General features: G+C 52.1%; 2 protein-coding genes across 6 annotated transcripts in view; one reads left to right on the top strand and one right to left on the bottom strand.

Moving 5' to 3' along the window:
* The window catches only part of CYB561D2 (cytochrome b561 family member D2), a 532,125-nt gene that overhangs the window by 312,339 nt on the left and 195,704 nt on the right, over window positions 1-24,082 (bottom strand). The gene's annotated exons all lie outside the window — the stretch shown is intronic.
* The window catches only part of CACNA2D2 (calcium voltage-gated channel auxiliary subunit alpha2delta 2), a 638,569-nt gene that overhangs the window by 465,283 nt on the left and 149,204 nt on the right, over window positions 1-24,082 (top strand). The gene's annotated exons all lie outside the window — the stretch shown is intronic.

The raw sequence follows: 24,082 nt of genomic DNA, 5'->3' as shown, positions 1-24,082 counted from the left end.
GAAAACCACTGATCTAGCAGAAGAGGTAGATAATAATACCTACCTCTTACGCTGCACTTTTCATCAGTAGCTCTCAAATCGCTTTCCAATCCTTAATGTATTTATTTTTATAACACCCCTGGGAGGCAGGGCCGGGCCATTATCCCCATTACACAGATGTGGAAACTGAGGCCCAGTGACTTATGCATAGTCACCCAGGAGGGCTGTGGTAGTACAAGGAATTGAAGCAACATCTGCTAAGTCCTACACTAGTTGTCCAACCACTGGGCCTTGCTTCCTCTCATAGGCATTGTGGTCTGAGAATGCTGAGGTGTTTGTCTACACTATGGCATACTTGAGCCCTGAGGTAACTTGGCCGCAGCCAGTGCAGTTGCATCAGGGTTGAACTGTAAGCTTTCTGGGGCAGGGACTCTCTCTTCATTATGTATTTGCACAGCACCTAGCATCTTGGAGCCTTGATCCTTGACAGAGCCCTTACATGCTATTGTAATCCAAATAATAATAATTTGGTTTTATGTGCGCTGCAGTGACTCCATACTATGGGCCAGATTCATGCCTGGTTTAATCAGACACAGCTCAACTGAAGTCAGTAGATTGATCGCCCAGATAAATATTTGGCCCAATGTATTTACTCTTTGGCAACCATCAGATCTTGATGTGTGTACGTTGCCTTGTAGGTCTCAATGACGCATGAAGTATCCTACATATAGATAGCTGCATGCAGGATTGGTCTGCAGGATCTGTGTGTATGTGGCTATATGAATAGATGAATGAAAACAGCCAGACAGCTCTGAAACTTGGAGAATACTAATTAGCCACTGAAAAGTGGATCATATAACAGCATAATGACAGACAGAGCGTCTGTAACTATCTGCTGTAGTTTAAAGCTTCTTGGAAGTAGTGGATAAATATGACAACAGTGTGGGGTGGGAATGAGCCTTGATTTTTTACATCTGAAAGCAGGGCTCCAGCCATGGTGGAGGGCAAAAGGCAGTGTGTTTTGCCACAAAATGGGTGTGAGTGACAGAAAGCTCATGCTGAACAGAGAGAGAACAACACCCCCCTCACACACATGCATACACACACACAAATGGAGGAGTCCTAGGACTGATGTTGGAAAGCTCAGTTGAGGCATAAGTGTGGTCTAGAGGGGGATTAGCAAGCAGGACTCCTGGGTTCTACAGGCTCTGCCACTGACTCAGTGTGTAACCCCTGGGCAAAGCTTTGTCCTCATTATAAAGAAATACTGCAGTATTCTATAGTGATGATGCAGAAATGCTAAGGGTTAACCTTGCTGTACCTTAACTTACTCATCTGCAAACTAGGTATAACATGGCACCTACTTAATAGGGAAATTTGGAGCTTCATAAAGAAATATCTGTAGAGCACATTAAGACTCTCCCGTGAGTATAAGTGGGTGAAAATAATACTTTTCTCTAGCTGAAAATAGTACTTTCCTAGAAGGGTCGGGTTTTGAATGATGTTGCCCTTCCAACAAGTGGGGGTCTGTCAGAGCATCTTCCTGTTGGAAGAGAAACCAGTGACATGGAGTGTAACTTGGCTTTTTACACTACATACACCAGTCCTTGAACAGAGGTGGTTGAAAACAGCAAAGAGGTGCATGCCAATGCCATCTTGTGACTCTGTCCTTAATAGTAATTTCAAAGGATAAAACTGGAGTTTTTAACATTTCCAGCTTGGGCATCAATCCTTCTTTCCTCTGCCTGTATTTTAAGCAGGGGCCAGTCTTCAAAGGAGACGGCCAATCTCAAAGAGGTATTTTGGATTAAGATCTGGTGTACTGAGGTGTTTTCCCGCAGTGGGGCCTGGCCTCTGACTTCTGCTGAAAAACAGGCTACTTGTCATTTGCACACACCTAAGCCATTGCTCAATTTTGCATCTAGTACACACTATGGGGAGTTGACCAGATTCTGAACTCAGCTAAATCCGTGCAAAGTCTAGCATAAACTCCATTGGTTCACACGGGGTCAGGCTGTTGATGTCATTGGATTTACACGGGTGTAACTGAGGGCTGAATCTGGATTTAGAGCATTGAGGTACACCTCCATGGGAGCTCCAATCATTCCTTACGGTCTATACACATCCTGTGCTTGGAGACTGCACACATAATTGAGTTCAGCATCTTTCTAGGCTACTAGGTCTACTGTATTAGGATCCCATAAACAGTGTATTTACACACACACAGTACACTGGCTGGAATTAAAAAGCAAGCCTTGCATAGCAGTCCTGTTACTCTTCCAAGCCGTGGAGAACGTTATTGCCACAGCTGCAGTGTAAGGGGAGTATTATTCTACCAAAGCAAAATTTCATCTTTGTTCCTCTCCTCCACGGTCTGCGGAATGGGCAGAGAGGGACAACTGGTCGTTGTTTGTGACAGCAAAGTGACTTGCAAAGAAAAAATGGACTTGTCGGTAGGTCTAGGGCGTTCGGGGATTTTTATTGCCTCTTTATTATTTTTAAAGGCCTAATAGTTTTCCTTTCAGTTTGTTTATCTGAATATTATCATTAGAAATTCAGCTTTTCTCCCTCCTGTTTTTCCTGGAAGACTCTATGGGTGATGGGAGACCTGGAGGGATTGTGATGTCAGAGATATCAAGGAAGTGTGTTTAGGCAGTGCCTACCGCAATGGAATCGCAGTCCAGGAAATAATAAACAATAGTAAAAAGCGAAACCTGATCACTTAGAAGGATAAAGATATTTTTTGTCAGGACTGTTTAAAACTCATTATTCTCTTCCTGGGTATTTTTGGCTAATGCCTCTCTAATGCTCAGAGAGTTCATTCTAATGCGTTCAGCGCCCGGACCTGTTAATTCAAAGCTGAGAAAGCTCAGAGCCCACATCCCCGAGACATGCATTGAGTCCTCCAGCAAAACCAAGGGAGACCACATTTGACAGACTTGGTATTTCTAAGGTGACAAGCAAGCGGGAATAAAAGGAGAAACAAATAACAAATGCCTCCAGGACTTCTCAAGGGCACCAGCCCAATGTTCCCCTTTCATCAAATCGCCTTGCAGGCATGCTGCAAGTCTGACTTACAAGCTGGCTGGGAATTCTGATTGATGGCAGCTCAGCAGATGTCAGCTGATCCTGGCCGTGGTGAATGGAGTCAGCTGTGGCAGTCTTCGCTTTTCGGCATTGACTCCCCATCTTACCTCTTCCGCTCCACTCCTGAGGTCACGTTCATTGGGGGTTTGATTTTTGTCTTTGATTTCTCATTAAATACAGAAACTCCTCACTTAAAGTTGTCCCGGTTAACGTTGTTTTGTTGTTAAGTTGCTGATCAATTAGATAACATGCTCGTTTAAAGTTGTGCAATGCTCTCTTATAACGCTGTTTGGCAGCCTCCTGCTTTGTCCACTGCTTGCAGGAAGAGCAGCCTGTTGGAGCTAGCTGGTGGAAGCTTGGAACCAGGGTGGACTGGCAGCCCCCCTGTCAGCTCCCCCTATCAGCTCCCCGCTCCTCTAAGTTCTCTGTGCAGCAACCACCCAGCAGGCTATCAGTTGTCGGCAGTTCAGCTGTCACTCCCCCCACTGCCATGTGCTGCTCCTGCCCCCTGCCTTGGAGCTGCTCTCCGGAGCCTCCTGCTTGCTGGGCAGGGCGGGGAGAGGAGAGATGATGTCTGAGTATCCCCCTCCCCCCTGCTCCTGCACCCCACTTACCCCGTCCATACAGTGGGGAGGACATGACAGGGCTCAGGATGAAGGGAGCTTGCTGGCAGGAGCTGCTGTCTCAACTTGCTGATCTGTTTAAAAATGCATTGTACTTAGAGTGGGGTCAGTGTACTTAAAAGGGGCAATGCGCATCTCTCTCTCTCTCACACACACAGTGTGTCTCTGTCTCTGTCTGCCATGCTGTCTCTTCTCCCACCATTCGTGCTGCCTTGTAGTGTGTGAGGCTACATTAACAATGAAGTGTTAACCCTTGAGGGCTCAGCCAATTGCCTGTTCATCATTTAGCAGTAAGGCATTCCCTGGGAAATATCCCACCCTCTGACTCCACCACCTCAACCAAGCTTTACAATCATCTTTGCTGTGTACAGTTTTAAATTGTTTGTTTAAAACTTATACTGTGTGTGTGTAGATAGATAGATAGACAGACAGACAGACAGATAGGAGTTTTTTGTCTGGATAGGAGTCCTTTGTCTGGTGAAAAAGGTGCCCTGGAATCTAACCCCCCCTGTTTCCATGAATTCTTATGGGGAAATTGGATTCACTTAACATCATTTCACTTAAAGTCGCATTTTTCAAGAACATTACTACAACATTAAGCGAGACGTTACTGTAACTTATTTCCAATGCACACACACCCCGGCACCAGAACAGAGAACGATGCGACAAGGACACTTCTAAACAGCTCCATGTTTCTTCAGCCAGTGGAGGGGAAAGGGTTTCTTGAAACCCCTTGCGGTCTGTTGTGTCAAGTCCTCCTTGGATACTGCCTCCTTAGTTTGGTGCGCAGGGACAGCACAATCTTCCTCCTTATCAGAAGAGTCACAGGCTGTCCGGATGCTGGAAGCATTCACCCCTCACAGGGGTGTCCCCAGGCCAGGTTTGGGCTGCATGGAGGGAGTTTCCAGGGCTTTGTCTATGGCTTTTAAAGGATGAGACAGAGGACGCAGCTTTCTGCAGCTGACAAATAACCTGCTGCTGTATCAGAGACTGGGCCAGGAACCTCCAGAGCTAAGCACGGGAACACCTGCAGTTGTGGCTTGTGCACAGAGGTGACCCTAAGGAACACACCCTAGGCCGTGGGTTACACATATGCTAGGATGTCATGATGCTTTTTCATTGGCATCATTTGTCCTGGCACCATGTAGGGCTGCCATCCCCAACCAGCAGCCTTTTTCCCTGGGGCAGCACTGCAGTCTGACGAGGAGGAGGACCTGTGAGCGAATGGCTGAAGGGACAGCAAGGGAGCCCACTGTTTAGTCCGACTGCAGAGGAATGAACTATGCTGTGTGTGCATGCCTGCGTGCAATCCCAGCTAGCATGGCGCGGCTGTTTGTCCCCCTCTAATGGCTAACAGAGGCTGGTGAGTCTGCTGCTTCCTCTGTGCTAATGCAGCTGCTTCTTCAGCTCAAGCTGCCGGGCTCATGCATTTAGGCTCATGCGTTCAGTCCCAGCAGCTGATCCAATTAGGAGGTGCCATTACACGTGCAAACAGCTTTATTCATTCTGGGCTAGATCCTGCCCTCCCAATCTCACACTGTGATATCGCCCCAGAATCTGGCCCCAAATGAAACCAGTGGAACTCTTCCCAGGATGCAAGTGAAGATGAGACAGAGGACACAACCTCCAGCACAGGCAATCTGCCTTGGGCAGTGGGTAGTGTGGCAAACTCAGGACAGTTAGCTACCAGGAGAGGGGTAGTAATTGGTCCCGGAAGGCTTAGCCCTGGAGGAATAAGGTTCAGCTGGGACAGGGGTTATCAGGGAACTAATTAGGTTCAGCTGGCCCCAATTGCTGGAGACCTTTTTAAATCCTTCCTGGCAGACCTGTTCTATGTGTGTATATATCTTATATGTGTGTCTGTGTTAGGAAGAGAAAGCAGGCAGCTGCAGCAGTAAGGGGGCAGCTAACTTTGAGACTCTCTCTTGCACAAGGCAGATTTGATCTCTCCAGAAGGAGAGGAACTAGAGAAAGGGGCTGGCTGAGAAGGATACAACCAGCTACCTGTCGAGATTGGGAAGGGTTTTTTTCTTTTTTACTTTGCCACAAGCCGTGATCATCCGAGGTAAAGAAGACTGAGTACACGAGAAAGGAGAGAGGAGTACTTTCGCCACACGTGGTGTAGGGTGCGGGATTGGCAGTTGAGATGAGGCATCTGTGCAACATCACGCAAGGTAAAAACCCCAAAAAAAAAAAAATTTTTTTTTTTTTGGCAAAATGGAGGAGTGTACTGAGCGTTGATGCAGGCACCACGCCAACAAGAGGCGTACCAAGTGCGCAGTGGCTGCCCAGCGGGAGTCCGCGACGGGTGCAACAGGAGACCAACCAGCTGCTGAATGAGCAGGCAGCCAAGATCTGAGCAACTGAACGAGGTAGTAACCAGTTAAGGCACCTACTCAGATGATGCAACGGGCCCAGGGAGTCGGCTGGCGGCTGAGGCAACTCACTTGCAGAAGATGACAACAGAATGTACGCGATATAGCTAAGAGGCGTAATGTCATTGAGCGTCGAGAAGAGTCGAGCACTGCAGGGAGGCCTGGGCCCTATACGTCCAAGACCATGGGCTCTGCTGGCATCATTCGCTATTGGGAGCTCCAGAATAGACTCCTTCGACAGACTGAGCAGAGCAGCTATGGATTACGTCTCGCTGAAGTGGAAAATCCATGGCGCAAGGGCAAGGCATAACGTCGCGGTGCAATAGAGCCCCAGACTTCCACGATGGAAGTACCAGAAGGAGACAAAAAACACCACCGAGTACCCAGCATTATTACTTTGAATCACCTTGCCTCGTGAAAGTGCACCGCCAGGCCATAGGGCGGGGGCGGCAGAAGGATATAAGATCCTGTGTGGACCAGTACAATTGAGTGTTGCTGCCAGAACACATCTCACGGGGGTGGTACGTCCAAAATAGATTCCTCTCTGAATGACGATGCTTGCCTCTTGTGGAGAGGCACATTAAGCAGCCGAGACATTATCTCAACAGCTGGGGAGGAAGGCTCCAGTAATCGAGGGCCACCTCTATCGCCAGGCCTTAATGGCGCCGTTGCCCTAGCTCCGGCCGGAAAATAATGGAGGGGGCAGGAGGAGGAGAGCCACCAGGCCAGTACCCACGAGGAGACTGGAGGACTGGAGAAGAAAGGCTCAGGAGAGGTAACACCCAGAACAGCCCAAAAAATAGGTGCTGCCAGCGGTGCCCGATGTTAGCTGTGTGAATTAGGCACGAGAGGAACGGCACTGGCAGGATGCGCGGCCCCAAGACCAGTGGGCCGTCTGCTTGCTCCATTCCCTATGTGGGGAGACCCAGAAACGCCTACTTCGACAATGACACGCAGAGAAGCAGCTATGGATTACTGCGTCGCGGAATGGGTGAAATATCCTGGCGAGGGCAAAGGCTAACACGCCGTCAAAGAACCCAGCAGCCTTCCACCGAGTGGGAATAACCAACGAGGAGACAAACCACGAGGTCCAGCTATTGACTTGATACACCTTGCTCGAAGTGGCCTCACGCCCATGGAGGCCCATGGCCGGAAGGTAGTAAGATCCTGGTGTTGGACAAGGTACCATGAGAGGGGAGTTGCCGCCTGGGACTGACGGGGATGGGTACTGACAAAATGACCTCCTGCTGATGAGATCTGCTTGCTTTCTTGTAGGAGAAGGCACTAGCAGCCCGAGAACGTTCTCTCAAGTACCAACGGGAAGGAAGGCCCAGTATCGGAGGCCACCTCTACGAACCAGAGAGCCCCGGTTTGCCTAGCTCCGGCGGAAAACTGAAGGGAGGCAAGGAGCGGAAGAGACCACCGGCACCCAGAGAGATCTGAGGACTGGGGAAAAGGCTCATGAGGGATACATCCCACAGCCCAAAAAATAGGGGGCTGCCCAGGGTGGGGTAACACCGATGTTATGCCTGTGTGAGACACATTACAAGCCATATTACTGCCAATGCCCTAATCTGGAGAGCCTATGCAGTTGACTGGAAAACAGGGAACACAATAGGCGAGACGTAATAAGTCGAGCTTCGATGGTTGCGATGGGTCCCATCATAGATTACATAGGGGGAGGCCGTTAAAGCTGAAACGGATAAAGAGACACACAACAGCATTAATAGACTCGGCAGTGCAGTTACACTGGTCTCAGGGAAGCTGTCACAGGACGCACCCAACTATCACCAGGCAAATGCCCTGCGGGAATATTCCGTGTACAATGGGTGATATCATCTACTACACACCCGAGACGTCCCCCATTCACCATTGAGAAGTTCTCGGAACCCCACCGAGGTGACCAGTGGAGTCATTCCGAAACTCCCTTACCCTGTCCTTATCGACGAACTCCCGGGGTTTGATTGGCCTACTCCCCGCGGGAAACGAGGGAGAAGGAAGGGAGGAACTCCCTGGGGATCGCAGGAATAATCTGGGAAAGAAATGGTGTAAAACAAAGGGTGGCCCAGATAAGGGGACCCCACTACAGAACCCCGCTTCCGAGTCTCAGCAGGATTTGGTCTTCCGCAAAGGAGGGGGACGAGGATCCTGACCCGTACCTGACACCTACACTGGCAGGGGAAAGAAGGGACTCGGCTGACAGCGGGACTAGATCAGCCAACTCCAACCCAATTGTTGGACGGGTCTCCCCGGGGCTGTCCCTGAGGGGGAGATGGAGGTGGACCCCCCCGAAATGGGACAAATAGGGACCGCACGTGGGAATTTTGGTCAGGATCAGGCCAATGATCCCATATACCACAAGATTTTTAAGGAAGTAGTCGAGGTGAATGGGGTCCCAGTGGAAGGGAGAGCTAAGGGCCCGGGACCATATTAAAAAAAGATTAAAAAAGATCTGCTGTATAGAGTAGTCCGCGTCCAAGAGCAAGTCATCGAACAACTTTTGGTCCCCCGGAAGCATCAAAGAGCGGTAATGGATCAAGCCCACAGTCATCTGTTTGGGGCCCATCTAGGGATGGATAAGACCCTCGATCGGATTCTACAGAGGTTTTTTTGGCCCGGTATTTATGCAGCCGTCCGGCGATATTGTTCCTCCTGTCCGGAGTGCCAATTACATGGGCCCCTCTGGTACCTCTACCAGTTATTGAGGTTCCATTCGAGCGAATAGCTATGGACATAGTGGGGGCATTGGAAAATTCAGCCCGGGATCATCAGTACATCCTGGTAGTACTAGATTATGCCACCCGATACCCCAAGGCCATTCCCCTACGGAATACCATGTCCAAGTCCATAGCCAAAGAATTAGTCCAGATATTCTCCAGAGTAGGGATACCTAAGGAGATCCTGACGGACCAAGGAACCCCCTTTGTTTCTAAGCTGATGAAGGACTTGTGTAACATGCTCCACATACGGACCCTCAGAACGTCGGTCTACCACCCCTAGACTGATGGCCTTGTTGAACGCTTTAATAGGACATTGAAGAACATGTTACGGAAGGTGATCAGCTGCGATGGAAAAGACTGGGATGCCCTGCTACCTTATGTGCTGTTTGCCGTCTGGGAAGTTCCTCAGGCTTCCACTGGATTCTCCCCCTTCAAGCTGTTATATGGTTGACACCCCAGGGGCATCCTGGACCTGGCTAAGGAAGACTGGGAAGAGCAGCCGAACCCGGGGAGAAACATTGTGGAACATGTGCTACAAATGAGAGACCGAATCGCCAGAGTCACCCCCCTTGTGCGCGAACACATGGAGAAGGCCCAAGGGGCTCAACGGACGTACTACAATCGTCAAGCAAAGTCCCGGAAGTTCCAGGTGGGGGACCGGGTGATGGTGCTCATACCTACGGCGGAGAGCAAGCTCCTGGCCAGATGGCAGGGACCCTATGAGGTAATCGAAGCGGTAGGAAAAGTTGACTATAAGGTCCGGCAGCCGGGTCGCCGGAAGCTGGAGCAGATCTACCATATAAATCTGCTGAAACCCTGGCAGGATAGAGAAACCCTGGTAGCTGCGCTGGGGGCGCCACCCCCTAAAGGCGATCAGCCCAACCTGGTGGGAATATCCCCGGAGCTGACCCCGGAACAACGATCCGAGGCGATCAGCCTGGTCAAACGCAACCAAGATGTATTCTCGGAGAAGCCAGGCAGGACTACGGAGGTTCACCATCACATCTTCACAGAGCCCGGAGTGAAGGTGCACGTCAAGCCATACCGGATCCCGGAGGCCAAGAGAGAAGAAATTCGGAAAGAGGTCAGGAAGATGCTGGCCCTGGGAGAGAGATCTACAGGGACAACAATTCAACGGCACTTTGCTCCAAGGACAGGCACCTCCGCCCCCCAGGTCCCACTGTCTCCGGACTAGAACCTAGGGGCCAGACGGCACCAGTGGATTGTTCAGGTGCCATTCGACGCATTATGGTCGAGCCATGCATAAAGATTCACGCACAGCCTGTCCCTGCATTATAAACCTGGCGAGGGTCACTATCTTTGCAGGGACCACTCTTGCCGACAGAATAAAATCCTCTCAAGGATTCAGACGCCCTTCACGTTCCGGCGCCCGCAGGTGAAAGGCTTTTAAATGGATGTTGTGGCTATCAACAGAAGTTCCACGAGACATTGCAGGGCTTGTGCAGAAAGAGCAGGATGGGCTGCCTTCGTCTGTCAACCTCAGTATACATCGGAGAGGTACACAGAATGTGTCTGTGAGCAACCCGAGTTTGGCCACTTCAGAGAGCGAAGGCACAAGAGCTCGGACATTGTTTCCATGCTCGCTACAACTGAGTTCCTTGAGTTCATATCTGAAAGGCATCAGGTCTCTTTGGAGTCTTCAGCTCAGCAAACAGAGACTGACTTCTGGTGGCTAAAAAATTTTTCTCTCCCCCACATGGGCTCCTCATCCAAGGGTCCGATGCATCAGACACCCAATCTCCAGGCACGTATATGCAGGCCGCTGCCCTCCCTGAGAATGGGACCAAGGCACCCCCAAGGAAGCCAGGCCTTGCCAGTGTGGACCACCACCTATAAAGGGAAGCCGCCCCCACCCCCGACCGTCGGCACAGGAGACTTTTCCAAACTGTCCAGGCTGGGAAAAGGTGAAATCGTAAGGTCACACCAGAGTTGTGCGAAAAGGGCCTCATCCTGAGCCTGGTAGTGGTGACACCACATACGCAACGACATCGTAACCATAGCAAGCTGTAAGGCAGGTACCTGGCTACGTCAACCAAGGAACCTTATCATCGGAGTCGATGAGCCCTTTTCCAGAACTCCAACCTGTTGTTGGGATACGCGTCTCTGGACAACGTTGCAGTCCAAGGAGCGCCTGCGAAACTCTTATGCCTTGGACCTCAGACTCAATGTGACTCGGTGCTGTTTACCAACAGCCCAGGGCAGTGCATGTAGACAGAAGAGTACCACCTGACCTCACCCTCTTTATATTGGACGGCATATGAGCATGCCTATCGCACCAGCCAGTTCATCCAGATTAGGGAATTGAACCGCCGGCAAACCGAATCGGCCGCTACACCAACATACATTTTGTAACATCCGCCGGCGAGCCTTAGTCCAGGAGCGAGAACACTCGAAATGGGCAAGGACCTCGTAATGAGGTATCATAAGGCACTGATCCACTGCCATCAAAGCGAGGACCTGTGCCTATCTTGAAATGATGTGATCTCAGTCATGATGGACACCAGGACTGCCATGAGTTCACGCACCTCGGAAAGGTAGAGCATCCGAGATACCCGAGAAGGGCCAAGACTAGACCGCAATCTCCAAGTGTTCGAGTCGGAGTGGTAGACTGAGGCCAAATACCTTAGGGATATATAGTGGAGGAGTGGGCGGACCTCAACTAACAAACTAGACACCATACAAGAGTGCCCCCGCCACTCCGGAAAAACAAGGTCCGAGCATTCCTGATCGTGGTATTATAAAGGCGGTTTCATTCCGCCATTGCTCACAAAAGGGCAATGCCATTAACGGACCTGACCAGGCTCGGGCCGCAGACATAGTAAAGATCTCTGCTGTGGCCGAAGCGCTTTTGCAGATCTCGAACGGCCTCTGCACGACCCATAAGTAGCCCAGACTGAGCAGGAGAGTTTATCCTACAGGACGAGGCCCTCGGAAGTAGGGCGTGGGGTGCATTCCCAAAAGTGTCGGAGATGACGAACACCCGCGGTCCTCTCCTCAGTAGAACCTCCTGCCTAGCGACAAATACGCCATCTGTGGAAGAAGAGAATGCCTGGCAGTAAATTGGGCCGTAGAAAGCTTCCGCTATTATCTACGGACGGAGATTTACCCTGGTCACGGACCATGCCCCCGTTGCATATGATCACAAACAGGACAACATGCCGGTAACGAATGGTTTCCTATCGCCTTCAACCCTCTCCACTTCCGGTTCGCACGTCCGGAACCCAAATAGGCAATGCAATGCCTTGTCCGAGGTGCACTGCTTATCTCGCCAAGTAGCCCAACCCCGTAGTGTTTAGCGGGGGGGGGGGGGGGGCGGATATGTGGCAAACTCAGGACAATTAGCTTATCCAGAGAGGGGTAGTAATTGGTCCCGGAAGATTAGCCCTGGAGGAATAAGGTTCAGCTGGGACAGGGGTTATCAGGGAACTAATTAGGTTCAGCTGGCCCCAATTGCTGGAGACCTTTTTAAATCCTCCCTGGCAGGGAAGCAAGGTGTGGGGGAGGAAGAGAGAAGCAGAGTAGCTGCCAGCAAGGAGGGGCAGCTGAACTCTGAGACTCTTTCCTGCAAGGCAGATTGCATTCTCCCCAGAAGGAGAGGAAACTAGAGCAAGGGGCTGGCTGAGAAGGGATCAGCCAGACCCTGCGAGATTGGGAAGGTTTTTTTTCTTTTACTTTGCCCAAGCCTGTGTCTCCGAGGCTAAGAAGGACTGAGCTAACAAAAGGAGAGGCAGGTACTTTGCCACAATGGATCATGAAAAAAGGCACCATTCTCGTAGGCGTGGAGGAACACCCAGGAACAGCCTACTGGCTAGTCCTACCGAAGGACCATAACTGCTTGGGAACATAGCTGCTTCTCTCTGTCGATAGGTCAGGCCCCCTGGCTTTCTCCAGTCTCTTTCATTCATTTGTGCCCCATCTTTCCAGCAGGCACCTGCTATTTGTAGAGCCAGCAAGAGCAGGAGATCTGCTGGTTCATTGTGAGAGCTGGTAATGGCAGGAAGTGGGTTTAACCTCTCGGAGAGGGCAGATTAGCATCTTGCACCTCTACCCTCCCAGCCCTGTAGGCTCTTGAACGTATCCCCAGGCATTCTTCCGAAAGGACAAGGAAAGGAGCCCAGAAAGTGGTATCAGAGTCACAGGAAGGCGACCCTCTGTGGGGCGAACTCGCTTCAGGCCTATTCCCTTTCTGCAATGCCAGTAACATTTGTGAGGGACCAGCCTGCAAATTCCCAGGACACTGCCTTTTGCTCCCCTCTGATGTGAAGGGACCAGACCCTCCCTCCAAGCTAACTGACCTGAAGTCGAGTCTGGGGGGCGTGTTCTCTTTGCGATGGCTGATCACACTGCCTTAGTGCTGACCCTTTAGCCGGCTGAGAGCCAGGGGGACCCAAAAGGGCTCCTAAGGAGTCAACACCAGAGAGGAGGAGGCATCTCTAGCTGGCAGGCAGCATCTCCTTGCTGGTCTGGAGGTGTCTCGGCAGCCTCCAGAGTCCTACTCCTTCTCGGGAGGAGAGTCAGCATCAGGGTTCATCCAGGGTCACTGCCATGGGGAGCAGAGGACTCACCCAGGATGGTGAGGACGGCCGTTGGTGCTTACGAGCCGATGCTGTGCAGAGAGCGATGGGACCATTCTGCCGCTGTCAACCTGCCTGCATTAGCAAGGAGAAGATATTTTCCAGCAGATGGGGCATGGTGATTGCCCTCTGCTTGTCCTTAATGTGTCACAACATGTCCCCTGGGGGCGGGGAGGGGAGGAACTGGGTGTTTGTGCCTCAGTGAGTAGTGTAAGAAGGGGAACCAACGCACAGGAGAGCTGTCGTCCCTCTAGGGTGACCAGATATCCCGATTTTATTGGGACAGTCCTAATTTTTGGGTCTTTTTCTTATTACCCTCCACCCCCGTCTTGATTTTTCACATTTGCTGTCTGGTCACCTATGTTCCCCTAGGCTCCCTCACATCCTTTCAAACACCTGCAGGGATTAATTGCTGCCTTTTCTCTTTCCACCCCACCCCAGTTATGTTGTGAGGGTCCATCAGCTGAGGCTGGCTGGAGCGTGGGTGGTTTGTTCTCTTGCTTGTGCTGGTGAGATGCCATAATTAGCATGATGCTGTGGGGAGAGCAGGGACTGGCTTTAGAGCTGAACTGTGCTCTCTGCCTCCAGTGCGGGCTGCATACTCCTGTCAAATGGAGCATGTGCAGCTATAAATAAGCTGCATGCTTAATGAACCTTCATCACCAGGGGATGATCCAGCCTGGGAGCGAGGCAGGTGCCATCTTTGAGCTGCTCGTGAGTGCCAACCTGTTACTAGGGCTGGATTTAGGTTTCCTTTGAGGGGTCAGGGTTGATGTGCAGCGTATGTGAAAGTCAGAGACTCATGTTACTAGCTAGAGCCAAGACGGCAGAGGCCAGCACTGGGCGAATTTCATCTCTACCAGCACCCCTGTCCTGACCCGCAGCTCCTGCTAGTCTCATAGACTCATAGACTCATAGGTCAGAAGGGACCAATATGATCATCTAGTCTGACCTCCTGCACAAAACCCTACCCATACACATTTATAACAACCCCTAACCATGACTGAGTTATTGAAATCCTCAAAATTGTAATTTGAAGACCTTTGGCTCCCCCTGGCCACCCAGCTCTACCAGGGCCCCTCAATCCTGACTTCCAGTCCTGCCGGCACCTGCCCCCCACTGCTTTGCCAGTGTATCTGAGGCTTGGCCTGCAGCCCACCCAGCTAATCCTGCGTGCACTGTTCCCTCAGCGCACCCTAAGCTGTGTCCAGATATTGCCATGGGGTGGGAGTGATTTCTGCATTTCTGCCGCTGTGCTCCTATCCCGTCCTCTGCCTCACGATCGCTGTTTGTTAGTCACAGCCCTGGCCCGCTTCTGCAGCTCCTGATAGGTGTGCTTCCCCTTCAAATGAACTGAAATGGGCCATCAGCTTCATTAGCTTATTAATTTTCTCTTCATTGGACATATGGTGTGATTTTGAGGCAGCCAGGGAAGAGCCTTGATTGGCTGGTTGTAACAGAGGGCTGGGGAATTAACATGTCCTTCTTGAGTTGGGCTGGGAGTAGCTTCCACTTGTATTTTCCTAGCAATCTCTGGCTTCTGTTCACACGTCTGTTCCTTTACAAAGGCAGAGTGCTCCCGCCATATCCTGGATCTGGTTCTTAGCCCCACCTCTGGGCTGTCTTCCTTTGTTTCAGCTGCTCAGAAAAGGAGCTTTTTAATCTCCTTCCTTGCTGAATTCTTTGTAGCCATGCCCCAAACACAGTGCTTCATTGGCCGTGGGATTAAGTGATCAAGATGGCCATGCAGTGCCGAGTCTGTTGGCCCAGGACACTGGCTTTGTAATGCAGGATGCTGCTTCCTTTCTGGAGACAGCACTGCACTAGCTTTCTGGTCCCCCTTTCAGGGCTTGTCTGGGATGAGCAGCGGAGAACCTGATATCAGGCCTGCTTCAAGTGTCTCAAGTGCATGAGTGATTGCAACTGCAATCAAAGGGAGCCTTCAGGTGAGATCTGTGCATGGAGGGGAGCAGCAGCCGAGCCTGCGTTATCTGCAGTTCTGTTTATAACTCCCGTCCTGGCAGCCTTTCTCGATGCCAGAGTGTCATGGTTAGGAGCAAGGACAAAGCCTTTGGAAATCAGATGAGCATCTTATCCCCTGGGCTCATGATAATTGTCAGCCTTGAGCCCCAGCCAGAGGTGTCCTTGTGCTTTTCCGTGCTGTCAGATGGGTCTGCGGCGCCAGCCAGGCCTGGCGGAAGGCTAACTCTCAACTACTTGGCATTTGCAAAGCAGGCACTCCAGTTTTTCAAGAGGCATGTTGGAGCAGAGGAGGAATGATGGGGAGAGAGGCTTCAAACACCAGCCAAATTGCCCTGGAAGCCGTTCTCCATGTCGCACTGCAGATCGCCAAGCAGCAAATGGTGTGCACAGCAAGAGTGGTGGGGAAAGCAGTGCTGCCTGCTCCGGTCCATGAAGGGGCAGCCGGAAAGCTTCACAATGGTCTGCTACCGAACTGCTCGGTGCTGTGCCACCATGGCTACAGCCTGCCTCACTCCCCTACCATGCCCTTCTCTCTGCTTCCCTTGGCCACTGAGCAAGGTGCACACAAGGAACATGGTTCGAGCCTGCTCTCTGCAAGGTTAGGGGTCCACTGGGAGCTTCTCTTTAATACATCTGTGGGCCAGATTCATTCTGGTGTGACTTCATCTCAGTCAGCAATCTATTTGTCTGATGCATCCAGCGGTGTCAATAGGCCATGCCAGGAACTCAGCGTCAAAGGTCAGCACGGCTGGCTCTCTCTCTGGATGGAATGAGAGCTTTGGTCTTGCAAATCCCAGGGCATCATGGTCGTGCTGGCAGGGAGAAGACTGAGTTCTTCTGGCACTTTGTGATGAGGGTTGCCGGGGCTCAACCCTCCCTGTGGAGGAGGGGAGCCACACTGGCCTTGTTCTGTCCTCCGAGGGTCCGGTCCCTTGGACCCGTGGCCCACCGTCCGGGGACGTTCGGTCCCTATGGAGAGGACTGGGCACAAGTAAAGTCAACGGGGCCCAGCCTTTGATGCAGGCGGGCACCAACAAATACAGTTACAGTCTCTATGGGCTCTGGCCCCTTTGGGCAGGGCAGAGCAGTGACAAAGTTAGAGGGGGCCCAGCCCTTGGGTCGGGCGGGGCACCAAGCACAGTACAAACAGCTCTAGCCCTTGTGGAGCAGGGCAGAGCAGTGGTAAAGTCTATAGCCTTGGGTCGGGCGGGGCACCAAACACAGTACAAGCAGCTCTAGCCTTTGTGGAGCAGGGCAGAGCAGTGGCAACCACAATAGTCTCCTTGGGTCAGGGGGAAGGGGATTCTGCCACCCAGTTATGGGTGGCAGGGGGAACGCAGGTCCACCCACTCCTCTGCGTTCCAGCCCGGGGCCATAGTAGCGGCTGTTGCCGCTAGTGGCAGTCAGTGGGGATCCGGACCGAAACACACTGACAGAGTGGTCAGGGGGATCCTGACCGAAACACACTGACAGAGCGATCAGTGGGGATCCTGACCGAAGCACATGGCCATAGGCTCGGGGCCTTCTGCAGCCTGACTGTAGTCAGCTGCCCCCGGGCTACTTCCAATTTCCCCCTCGTTTCCTGCCTGGTCCGCAGGGTCGCCCAGCACCATGGGTTCCTCCCACTCAGGGCTGGGTTGTAGGTCCGGGAATACCTCCAGGAGGGTGGCCCAGGTCTGGTCCGACGGTTTCTCGGGGCCGAAGCAGGGACGGGGTAGCTCTGGCAGCTCCTCGTCGTAGCGGCGGCGGGGTAGCTCTGGCAGCTCCTCATCGTAGTGGGCGCGGGGTAGCTCTGGCAGCTCCTGATACTGGCCTCGGGCCTCAGCAGCCTCCCAGTGATGAGAGCCGGCAGGCATGTCTGCTCCCGGCGGCGGCTGGGGCCTGACTGAAAGCTGAGGCCCGGCTTTTATCCTTCCGGGTCGTCGCCTGACCCTCTGAGGGGCGGGACTTCCGCCCAGCGGTTCCGCCCTGGGGGATGATTGACAGGGCTCAGCCCTCCCTGAGGAGGAGGGGAGCCACACCGCCTCGCTACACACTTGCATGGCTCTTTTGGTTGTTTTTTTCAGACAGAGAAGCTCCAAGCTGGATAACTCAGGCCAGGGCTACACTGCAGACATGTCAGTCAGGAGCATGACGAGGTGTCACCCTGACTGACAGAGCCTTGTCAGCAGGAACCTTAAGTGCAGATGCAGCTGTATTAGCAATGCTGCGCTTTTACCAGACTAGCTTATTTTGCTAGGGGCAGCACTTGCCTGAATTATGCTGGCAAAAGCTCTCCTCATGCAGACATGACCTCAGGCACTGGCTGGGGTAATTAGAGCCATAGGTGCTGAAGGGAGGAGTGGTTCCTCAGGGAGCAGCAGGTGCTGTATGGGTGCAAAGTTCAAGCTTACAGGGACACACTCAAGTATTATAGGCCCAAACCTGAGGTCTTGCAAACACCAAAATTCAGTTTAAACGGCTTTTTATTTTTTTGAGATATAAGCGTCCCCTGCCATTGCACCGCCAGATAGGAGCAGGGCGTGGAAACTGACTAGTGACACTCATGAAATTGACCAACCTATTCCCTGTCCTAAGCTCTGTGAAATGCCCAGAGCAACCAATCAGCAGGCACGGTGAAAAAAAAATGTGAGATCAAAGCGCTTTTCAGCTGGAATAGCCTTCTGCACTGGTTGTAATGCAGGAGGGAATCAGAAGTGGGGGCTGTAGTGGGAAGAGAGCCTGAGACATAAGCGCTTGTATGAAAGGCCTGGTATGAGGCAGGAGCTGCTCACAGAATTTGGCAAGAACAGGACTGGTATTGGAAAAATACACATTCCTGAGAAGTGCTAGTCACAGAGTGTTCACGGAAACACAACCTGATATCAAGTGGTACCAGAACATCCCAATATCAAGGATGGTACAAAAACATTCCCCAAGGATAACAGGAACACACCGACCCCTGCTAAAAGATATGATCAGGATGTAATAGAGATGTTTTGATTGAACCAACATGTACAAGGTGATGGGTGATAACTAGCAACTTCAGGGAGTAGTAACTAACTATATCAAAGGAGCAGTACTAACTTGTTTGTATTGGGGTATAAAGACGTATCTCAGAGGGAGTATCTTTGTCTGGCCTTAGGGAGGAAAGTCCTGCCATTCACTGAGCTGGTCCATTGTTACAGGCATAAAACGATTAGTGGTCCGGTAGAGCATGTGGGATACTAGTACATGCTTTGTCGACAATAAACCTGGCTGGGTGCCTTCATCCCTTAACGGATCTTGTAGTCATTGGGTCGTTCGCTCGAGGTCTGCCGTGCCAGCTGTCTGCGCAGGGCTGGGGTGGCACACAGAGATAACACACACACACACACACAGCCAAACATCTATCAACATCTAATGACACTGGTGACCCACAGCTGATCTGGTAAGAAAGCAAACTGTCCTCTGTAGGAATCACTGTGTTTTGCATGTGTGCCCACTGCAAGGGGAAATCAATGTCGTACCCTGCTGGCGTATGCAAGAGTGAAAGTCTCTTCCCTGCTCTTAATGCAGAGCATCTGGGTTAGATCCTGCCCAGCCAGGGAACAGGGCACAGTTCGGACCTGAGCTGATCCCCAGTGGGGGATGATTGTTTGTTTGTTTGGGGGAGAAGGCACAGACAGCCCTAGGAGCAAGAGCAGTGTGCTGACCTTGTGCCTGACACAGCAGATGGCCAGCCCCTGTCTGATGAGGAGGAAGACCCCAGGTGCACTGGCCAGCTTTGGGACCTCGATGAGCACAGGGAGCCTAGGGCCCTGCTGCCAGAAGACAGCAGTCTCTCTCCATTCTCTAGAGAAGGAGCCTCATTTCCTGGAGGTACTGGTCTAAGGGGCCTGCCAGGAATCCCAGCCAGCGAGGTTAGGGAAGGCAGGGGACTGCTTCTACCTGGTGCGGCTGCCAGCTTTGTCTGATGACTGTCACAGTGCCAGATGGTGGCACTTGGAGCCGGCTGCCTGCTGACAGGACTGAGCCCGGTGGAATTGGCGTCAGACTGGACTCTGGAAGGGCAGTCGTTCTGGAAGGCAAGGAAGGGGCTGCTCATGTGCCAGGCTGGATTGGAAGCTGGAGGAAGTACTTGTCTCTAACCGGGCATATTGGTCCTTTAAGAGTAGAGGGGGCCAGAAGATCCCATTCCAGGGGATTGGAGTGAACAGAGGCCCAGGAAATGGCCTCGTAGCAGAAGAGGGGAAGCGGTCCTGGGGAGTTAGGAGTTGGATGGGGAGAACCACAGGACACTGTTCCTTTAAGGGCCCAGGATCAGAGTGAGCAGGGCTCTCCTCTCTCACAGCCAATCAGCAGGAGCTCTCTGGAGGAAGGCGCTATATAGACTGCCTGTCTCCATGGGGCTGAAGGAGAAGAAAACCAAGGCACCAGGGCTGAGCTTCAGCCAGAAAGGGCTGGGACTGGCAGCTGTGTGTGCGGCAGACTGGGACAGAGGAGGAGCTTTCCAAGCCATGCAGGGAATCAAACTGGCAGCCCTGCTGTAGCAGCTAGTAGCATCTGGGGCTGTTCTCTCTTCCAGTCACATCTCTTATCGTTTTCCCTGGGATCATCTCTGCTACCGCAATCAGCCTGTCTCATACAGGCTCAAAGATCCGTACTTCAGTCTGGAAACAGGCACAATGGGACAGGCATCAAGCTGCTTTTCGAGGAGAATTCACTCCTCTCCAGATAGCTCAGGAGCCTATCTTGGTTCTCTTTCCTTAAGCTGGTATTTAAATGTGGCTGTGTTGGTTTCACTGGAGGGGAGGGCAGAATCTGATGAAGAGGTGGGCCCAGCCCCTTCTACACACCAGCTCCTCACCTCAGTCCCTGGAAAAATCATGAAGCAGGTCCTCAAGGAAACCATTTTGAAGCACTTGGAAGAGAGGTAGGTGATCAGGAACAGTCAACATGGATTCACCAAGGGCAAGTCGTGTCTGACCAACCTGATTGCCTTCTATGATGAGATAACTGGCTCTGTGGATATGGGGAAAGTGGTGGACATGATATATCTTGACTTTAGCAAAGCTTTTGATACGGTCTCCCACAGTATCCTTGCCAGCAAGTTAAAAAAGTTTGGATTGGATGAACGGATTATAAGGTGGACAGAAAGCTGGCTAGATCGTCGGGCTCAACGGGTAGTGATCAATGGCTCCATGTCTAGTTGGCAGCTGATATCAAGTGGAGTGCCCTAAGGGTCAGTCCTTGGGCCAGTTTTGTTCAATATCTTCATTAACGGTCTGGCATGGACTGCACCCTCAGCAAGTTTGCAGATGACACTAAACTGGGAGTGGTAGATACGCTGGAGGGTAGAGACAGGATACAGAGGGACCTAGACAAATTAGAGGATTAGGCCAAAAGAAACCTGAAGAGGTTAACAAGGACAAGTGCAGAGCCCTGCACTTAGGACGGAAGAATCCCATGCACTGCTACAGACTAGGGACCGAATGGCTAGGCAGCAGTTCTGCAGAAAAGGACCTAGGGGTTACAGTGGACGAGAAGCTGGCTATGAGTCAACTGTGTGCCCTTGTTGCCAAGAAGGCTAACAGCATTTTGGGCTATATAAGTAGGGACATTGCCAGCAGCCAGCAGATCGAGGGAAGTGATTATTCCCCTCTATTTGGCACTGGTGAGGCCACATCTGGAGTATTGCATCCAGTTTTGGGGCCCCCCACTACAGAAGGATGTGGACAAATTGGAGAGTCCAGCGGAGGGCAACAAAAATGATTAGGGGGCTGGGGCACATGACTTATGAGGAGAGGCTGAGGGAACTGGGCTTATTTAGTCTGCAGAAGAGAAGAGTGAGGGGGGATTTGATAGCAGCCTTCAACTACCTGAAGGGGGGGGTTCCAAAGAGGATGGAGCTCGGCTGTTCTCAGTGGTGGCAGATGGCAGAACAAGGAGCAATGGTCTCAAGTTGCAGTGGGGGAGGTCTAGGTTGGATAATAGGAAACACTATTTCACTAGGAGGGTGACAAAGCACAGGAATGGGTTACCTAGGGAGATGGTGGAATCTCCTTCCTTAGAGGTATTTAAGGTCAGGCCTGACAAAGCCCTGGCTGGGATGATTTAGTTGGGGTTGGTCCTGCTTTGAGCAGGGGGTTGGACTAGATGATCTCCTGAGGTCCCTTCCAACCCTGATATTCTATGATTCCTGCTCACTCATGCCTTAAAGATGTGGGGAGGGGGATGCAGAGAGGAAGTGCAGCATTTGAGAACCAGAGGTAGCGAAAGCCCTGGGCCATAGCATTCCTGACCTGTCTGCCCCACAGAATCCCTCAGATGCTCTGTAGTGATATACCAGGCCCAGAGAGAGCTGGGCCCTCCTGCTAAGGTCTCTAAGACACTAGACCCCAGGAAACTGATTCCGGGCTAATCTCTCCCCCACCAAATACCCCAGCCCAAGCTGCTCCCTTGCATGATGGTCCCATGCAGTAGTGTGCTAGCACTGCTTTTCCATGTAAGCCGTGGCTGTAGATGCCAGGTGGAAGGCAGGAGCTGTCTCAGCGATCACAAAGGGAGGGAGGTGACCAGCCAGATAATCTCTTGCTTCCGGAGGAGGTCTGTGCTAGGGGAAAGCTGAGAGGCCCTGCCCCACAGAGTCCTGGGGGCCTTTCAGGCCACACACCCCCTTCCCCTGGGCTCTCAGCGGCTGGAACAGCCAGGAGAGCAGCCCTGATCCAAGTAGCCCGGGCTGCTCCACTGAGCATGTGTATGTCTCTGTTTCTCCAATCTGCTGTATTTGTCATGTGCCCATCACTGCAGTGACTAGCCGGAGGGAGAAAGGACCATTCACTGGTGTCCCCATCCCTCAGCTGGAGGGAGTTTTAGGGGGCCTGCTGGAAGGGGATGTGTTGCCAGTCTCCCTCTGGGGGGTGATGCTGGCTCCACAGAGAGAAGTGTCCTGCAGAGAGGAGAGGTTCCTCCTGTCCCCAGTGGCAGCACCTGCCACTGCCAATGTCCTTCTCCAAGCTCCTGTGGGTATGGCCCTAGGCTAGATGGGCCTGCTAGGCTGTGGCAGATGAGCTTGGCTCTGGAGTGGCATGTTACTGGAGTTTCCTTCACTCCCTGTTTTGTGCTGGCTGCACCTGGAGCAGCCTCCGTGCCCCTTGCTGGCCATTGTGGTGAGATCTGCATCCGTAAATGCCACAGAGTGTTGCTCAGCTCTCAGGCCTGCATCTCAGCTGTGATCTGCCCCTGCCCCTGCATGCACGTAGCTTTCTGGAGACCCCCGCACTGGCCTGCATGGGGCCAGCAAGTCATCAGAGTCCAGCCCCATGCTTCTTTTTCAAGAGATTTTTTGCCTCTTCACCAGGTTAAATCTCCTTCTAAACGGCAACAGGTCCCTTCGTTCAGTTTCCTTGCCAAGGATACGGCAGTCTGCTTCGGCGAGAGAGAGGGAAGTGGAGTGTGAAAGAGAGCTAGTGTGTTTCAGCTCCAGCAGTGGGGAATTTGCCGTCTCTCCACCATAATTAAATATTGTTTGTATTGCTTATTGACAGAGCGCTAAGCCACACTCTGTTTTAATTTGTTCTTTGATAGTCGCCTTTTTCTGCTAATTGATTTTCAGGGTGGTTTTTATTTTTTATTTTTTGTCTGATTTAATACCTGCGGTGCCACTGAAAACAGAGAGGCAAGGTGACACGGAGCCAAGGAGCGAGCCAGGAACCGACTTGTCCTCGCACACAGCCAGCTTCCCTCGTCATCTCCACCTACACGAGTTGATACACAAAGCTCCAAGCTTGCCTCTGGGTAACAGGAGAGGCTGGAGGGATCTGATAGCTGCTCCATCGCTGCTGCAGAGATGGAGGGGAATTGGCTTTAGGGAGTTTATAGTTACTCCAGTCCCAGCCTCTCCCAGCAGGGTATTTGGGAATAGCACAGGCTATAGGGGGAGTGCCCTGCTATGCCAGCCTTGACCTCTCCCAGTAGGAGGCACTGTAGGAATGGGAGAGGAACTGCCAGCCACTCCATTCCCAGTAGGAGGCACTGTGGGGAATAAGGTTCTCCCAGCAGGGGGCACGGTAAGAAATGGGATGAGGGCTGAGTTACTGCAGAAAATTATGCTGGTTGACTGTGTCTGGGAAACTCGTTCCTGGCGTTCCTCAGACGCCAGCAACCATAGTAACATGAAGTGTTGTGATGTTGATAGCGCCTTCCATCTCAGAGGAGCCCAAGGCTCTTTACAAACTCGGTGCATGCAGCCTGACTGAAATGCAGCCACTTCTGGGGTGAGAGGGAAACAAACGTTGCAGAGCGCAATGGCTGGGCGCAGGGCTGGCTCCAGGGGTTTTGCCGCCCCAAGCAGCCAAAAAAAAAAAAGCCGTGATTGCGATCTGCGGCAATTCAGCGGGAGGTCCTTTGCTCCTAGTGGGAGTGAGGGTCCCTCTGCTGAATTGTCGCCGAACACCTGGACGTGCTGCCCCTCTCCAGAGTGGCCACCCCAAGCACCTACTTGCTAAGCTGGTGTCTGGAGCCAGCCCTGACTGGGGGGAGGGGAAGGGAAATATCCTCCAAGACAGTAGGGGAAACCCCTCCTCTTCCACAAAGTGCCACGGGAGCTGTAACATCCACGCAGAGCAGAAAGATGCTGTGGGTCTGATTGTGTCAGCAGAGCTGAGTGGCTACAGCACTAGCCATTGTGTGGGCTCCACACCTGGAAAACCAGCCCCTGTGGTCTCTAGGGACCCACCAAAAGAGAGATGCACTCTTGG

The sequence above is a fragment of the Chelonoidis abingdonii genome, chromosome 16 (assembly GCF_003597395.2).
Source record: "Chelonoidis abingdonii isolate Lonesome George chromosome 16, CheloAbing_2.0, whole genome shotgun sequence".
Taxonomy (NCBI): Eukaryota; Metazoa; Chordata; order Testudines; family Testudinidae; genus Chelonoidis; species Chelonoidis abingdonii.
Note: the sequence above shows the minus strand (reverse complement) of the source record. Positions and strands in the feature narration are given on the sequence as shown.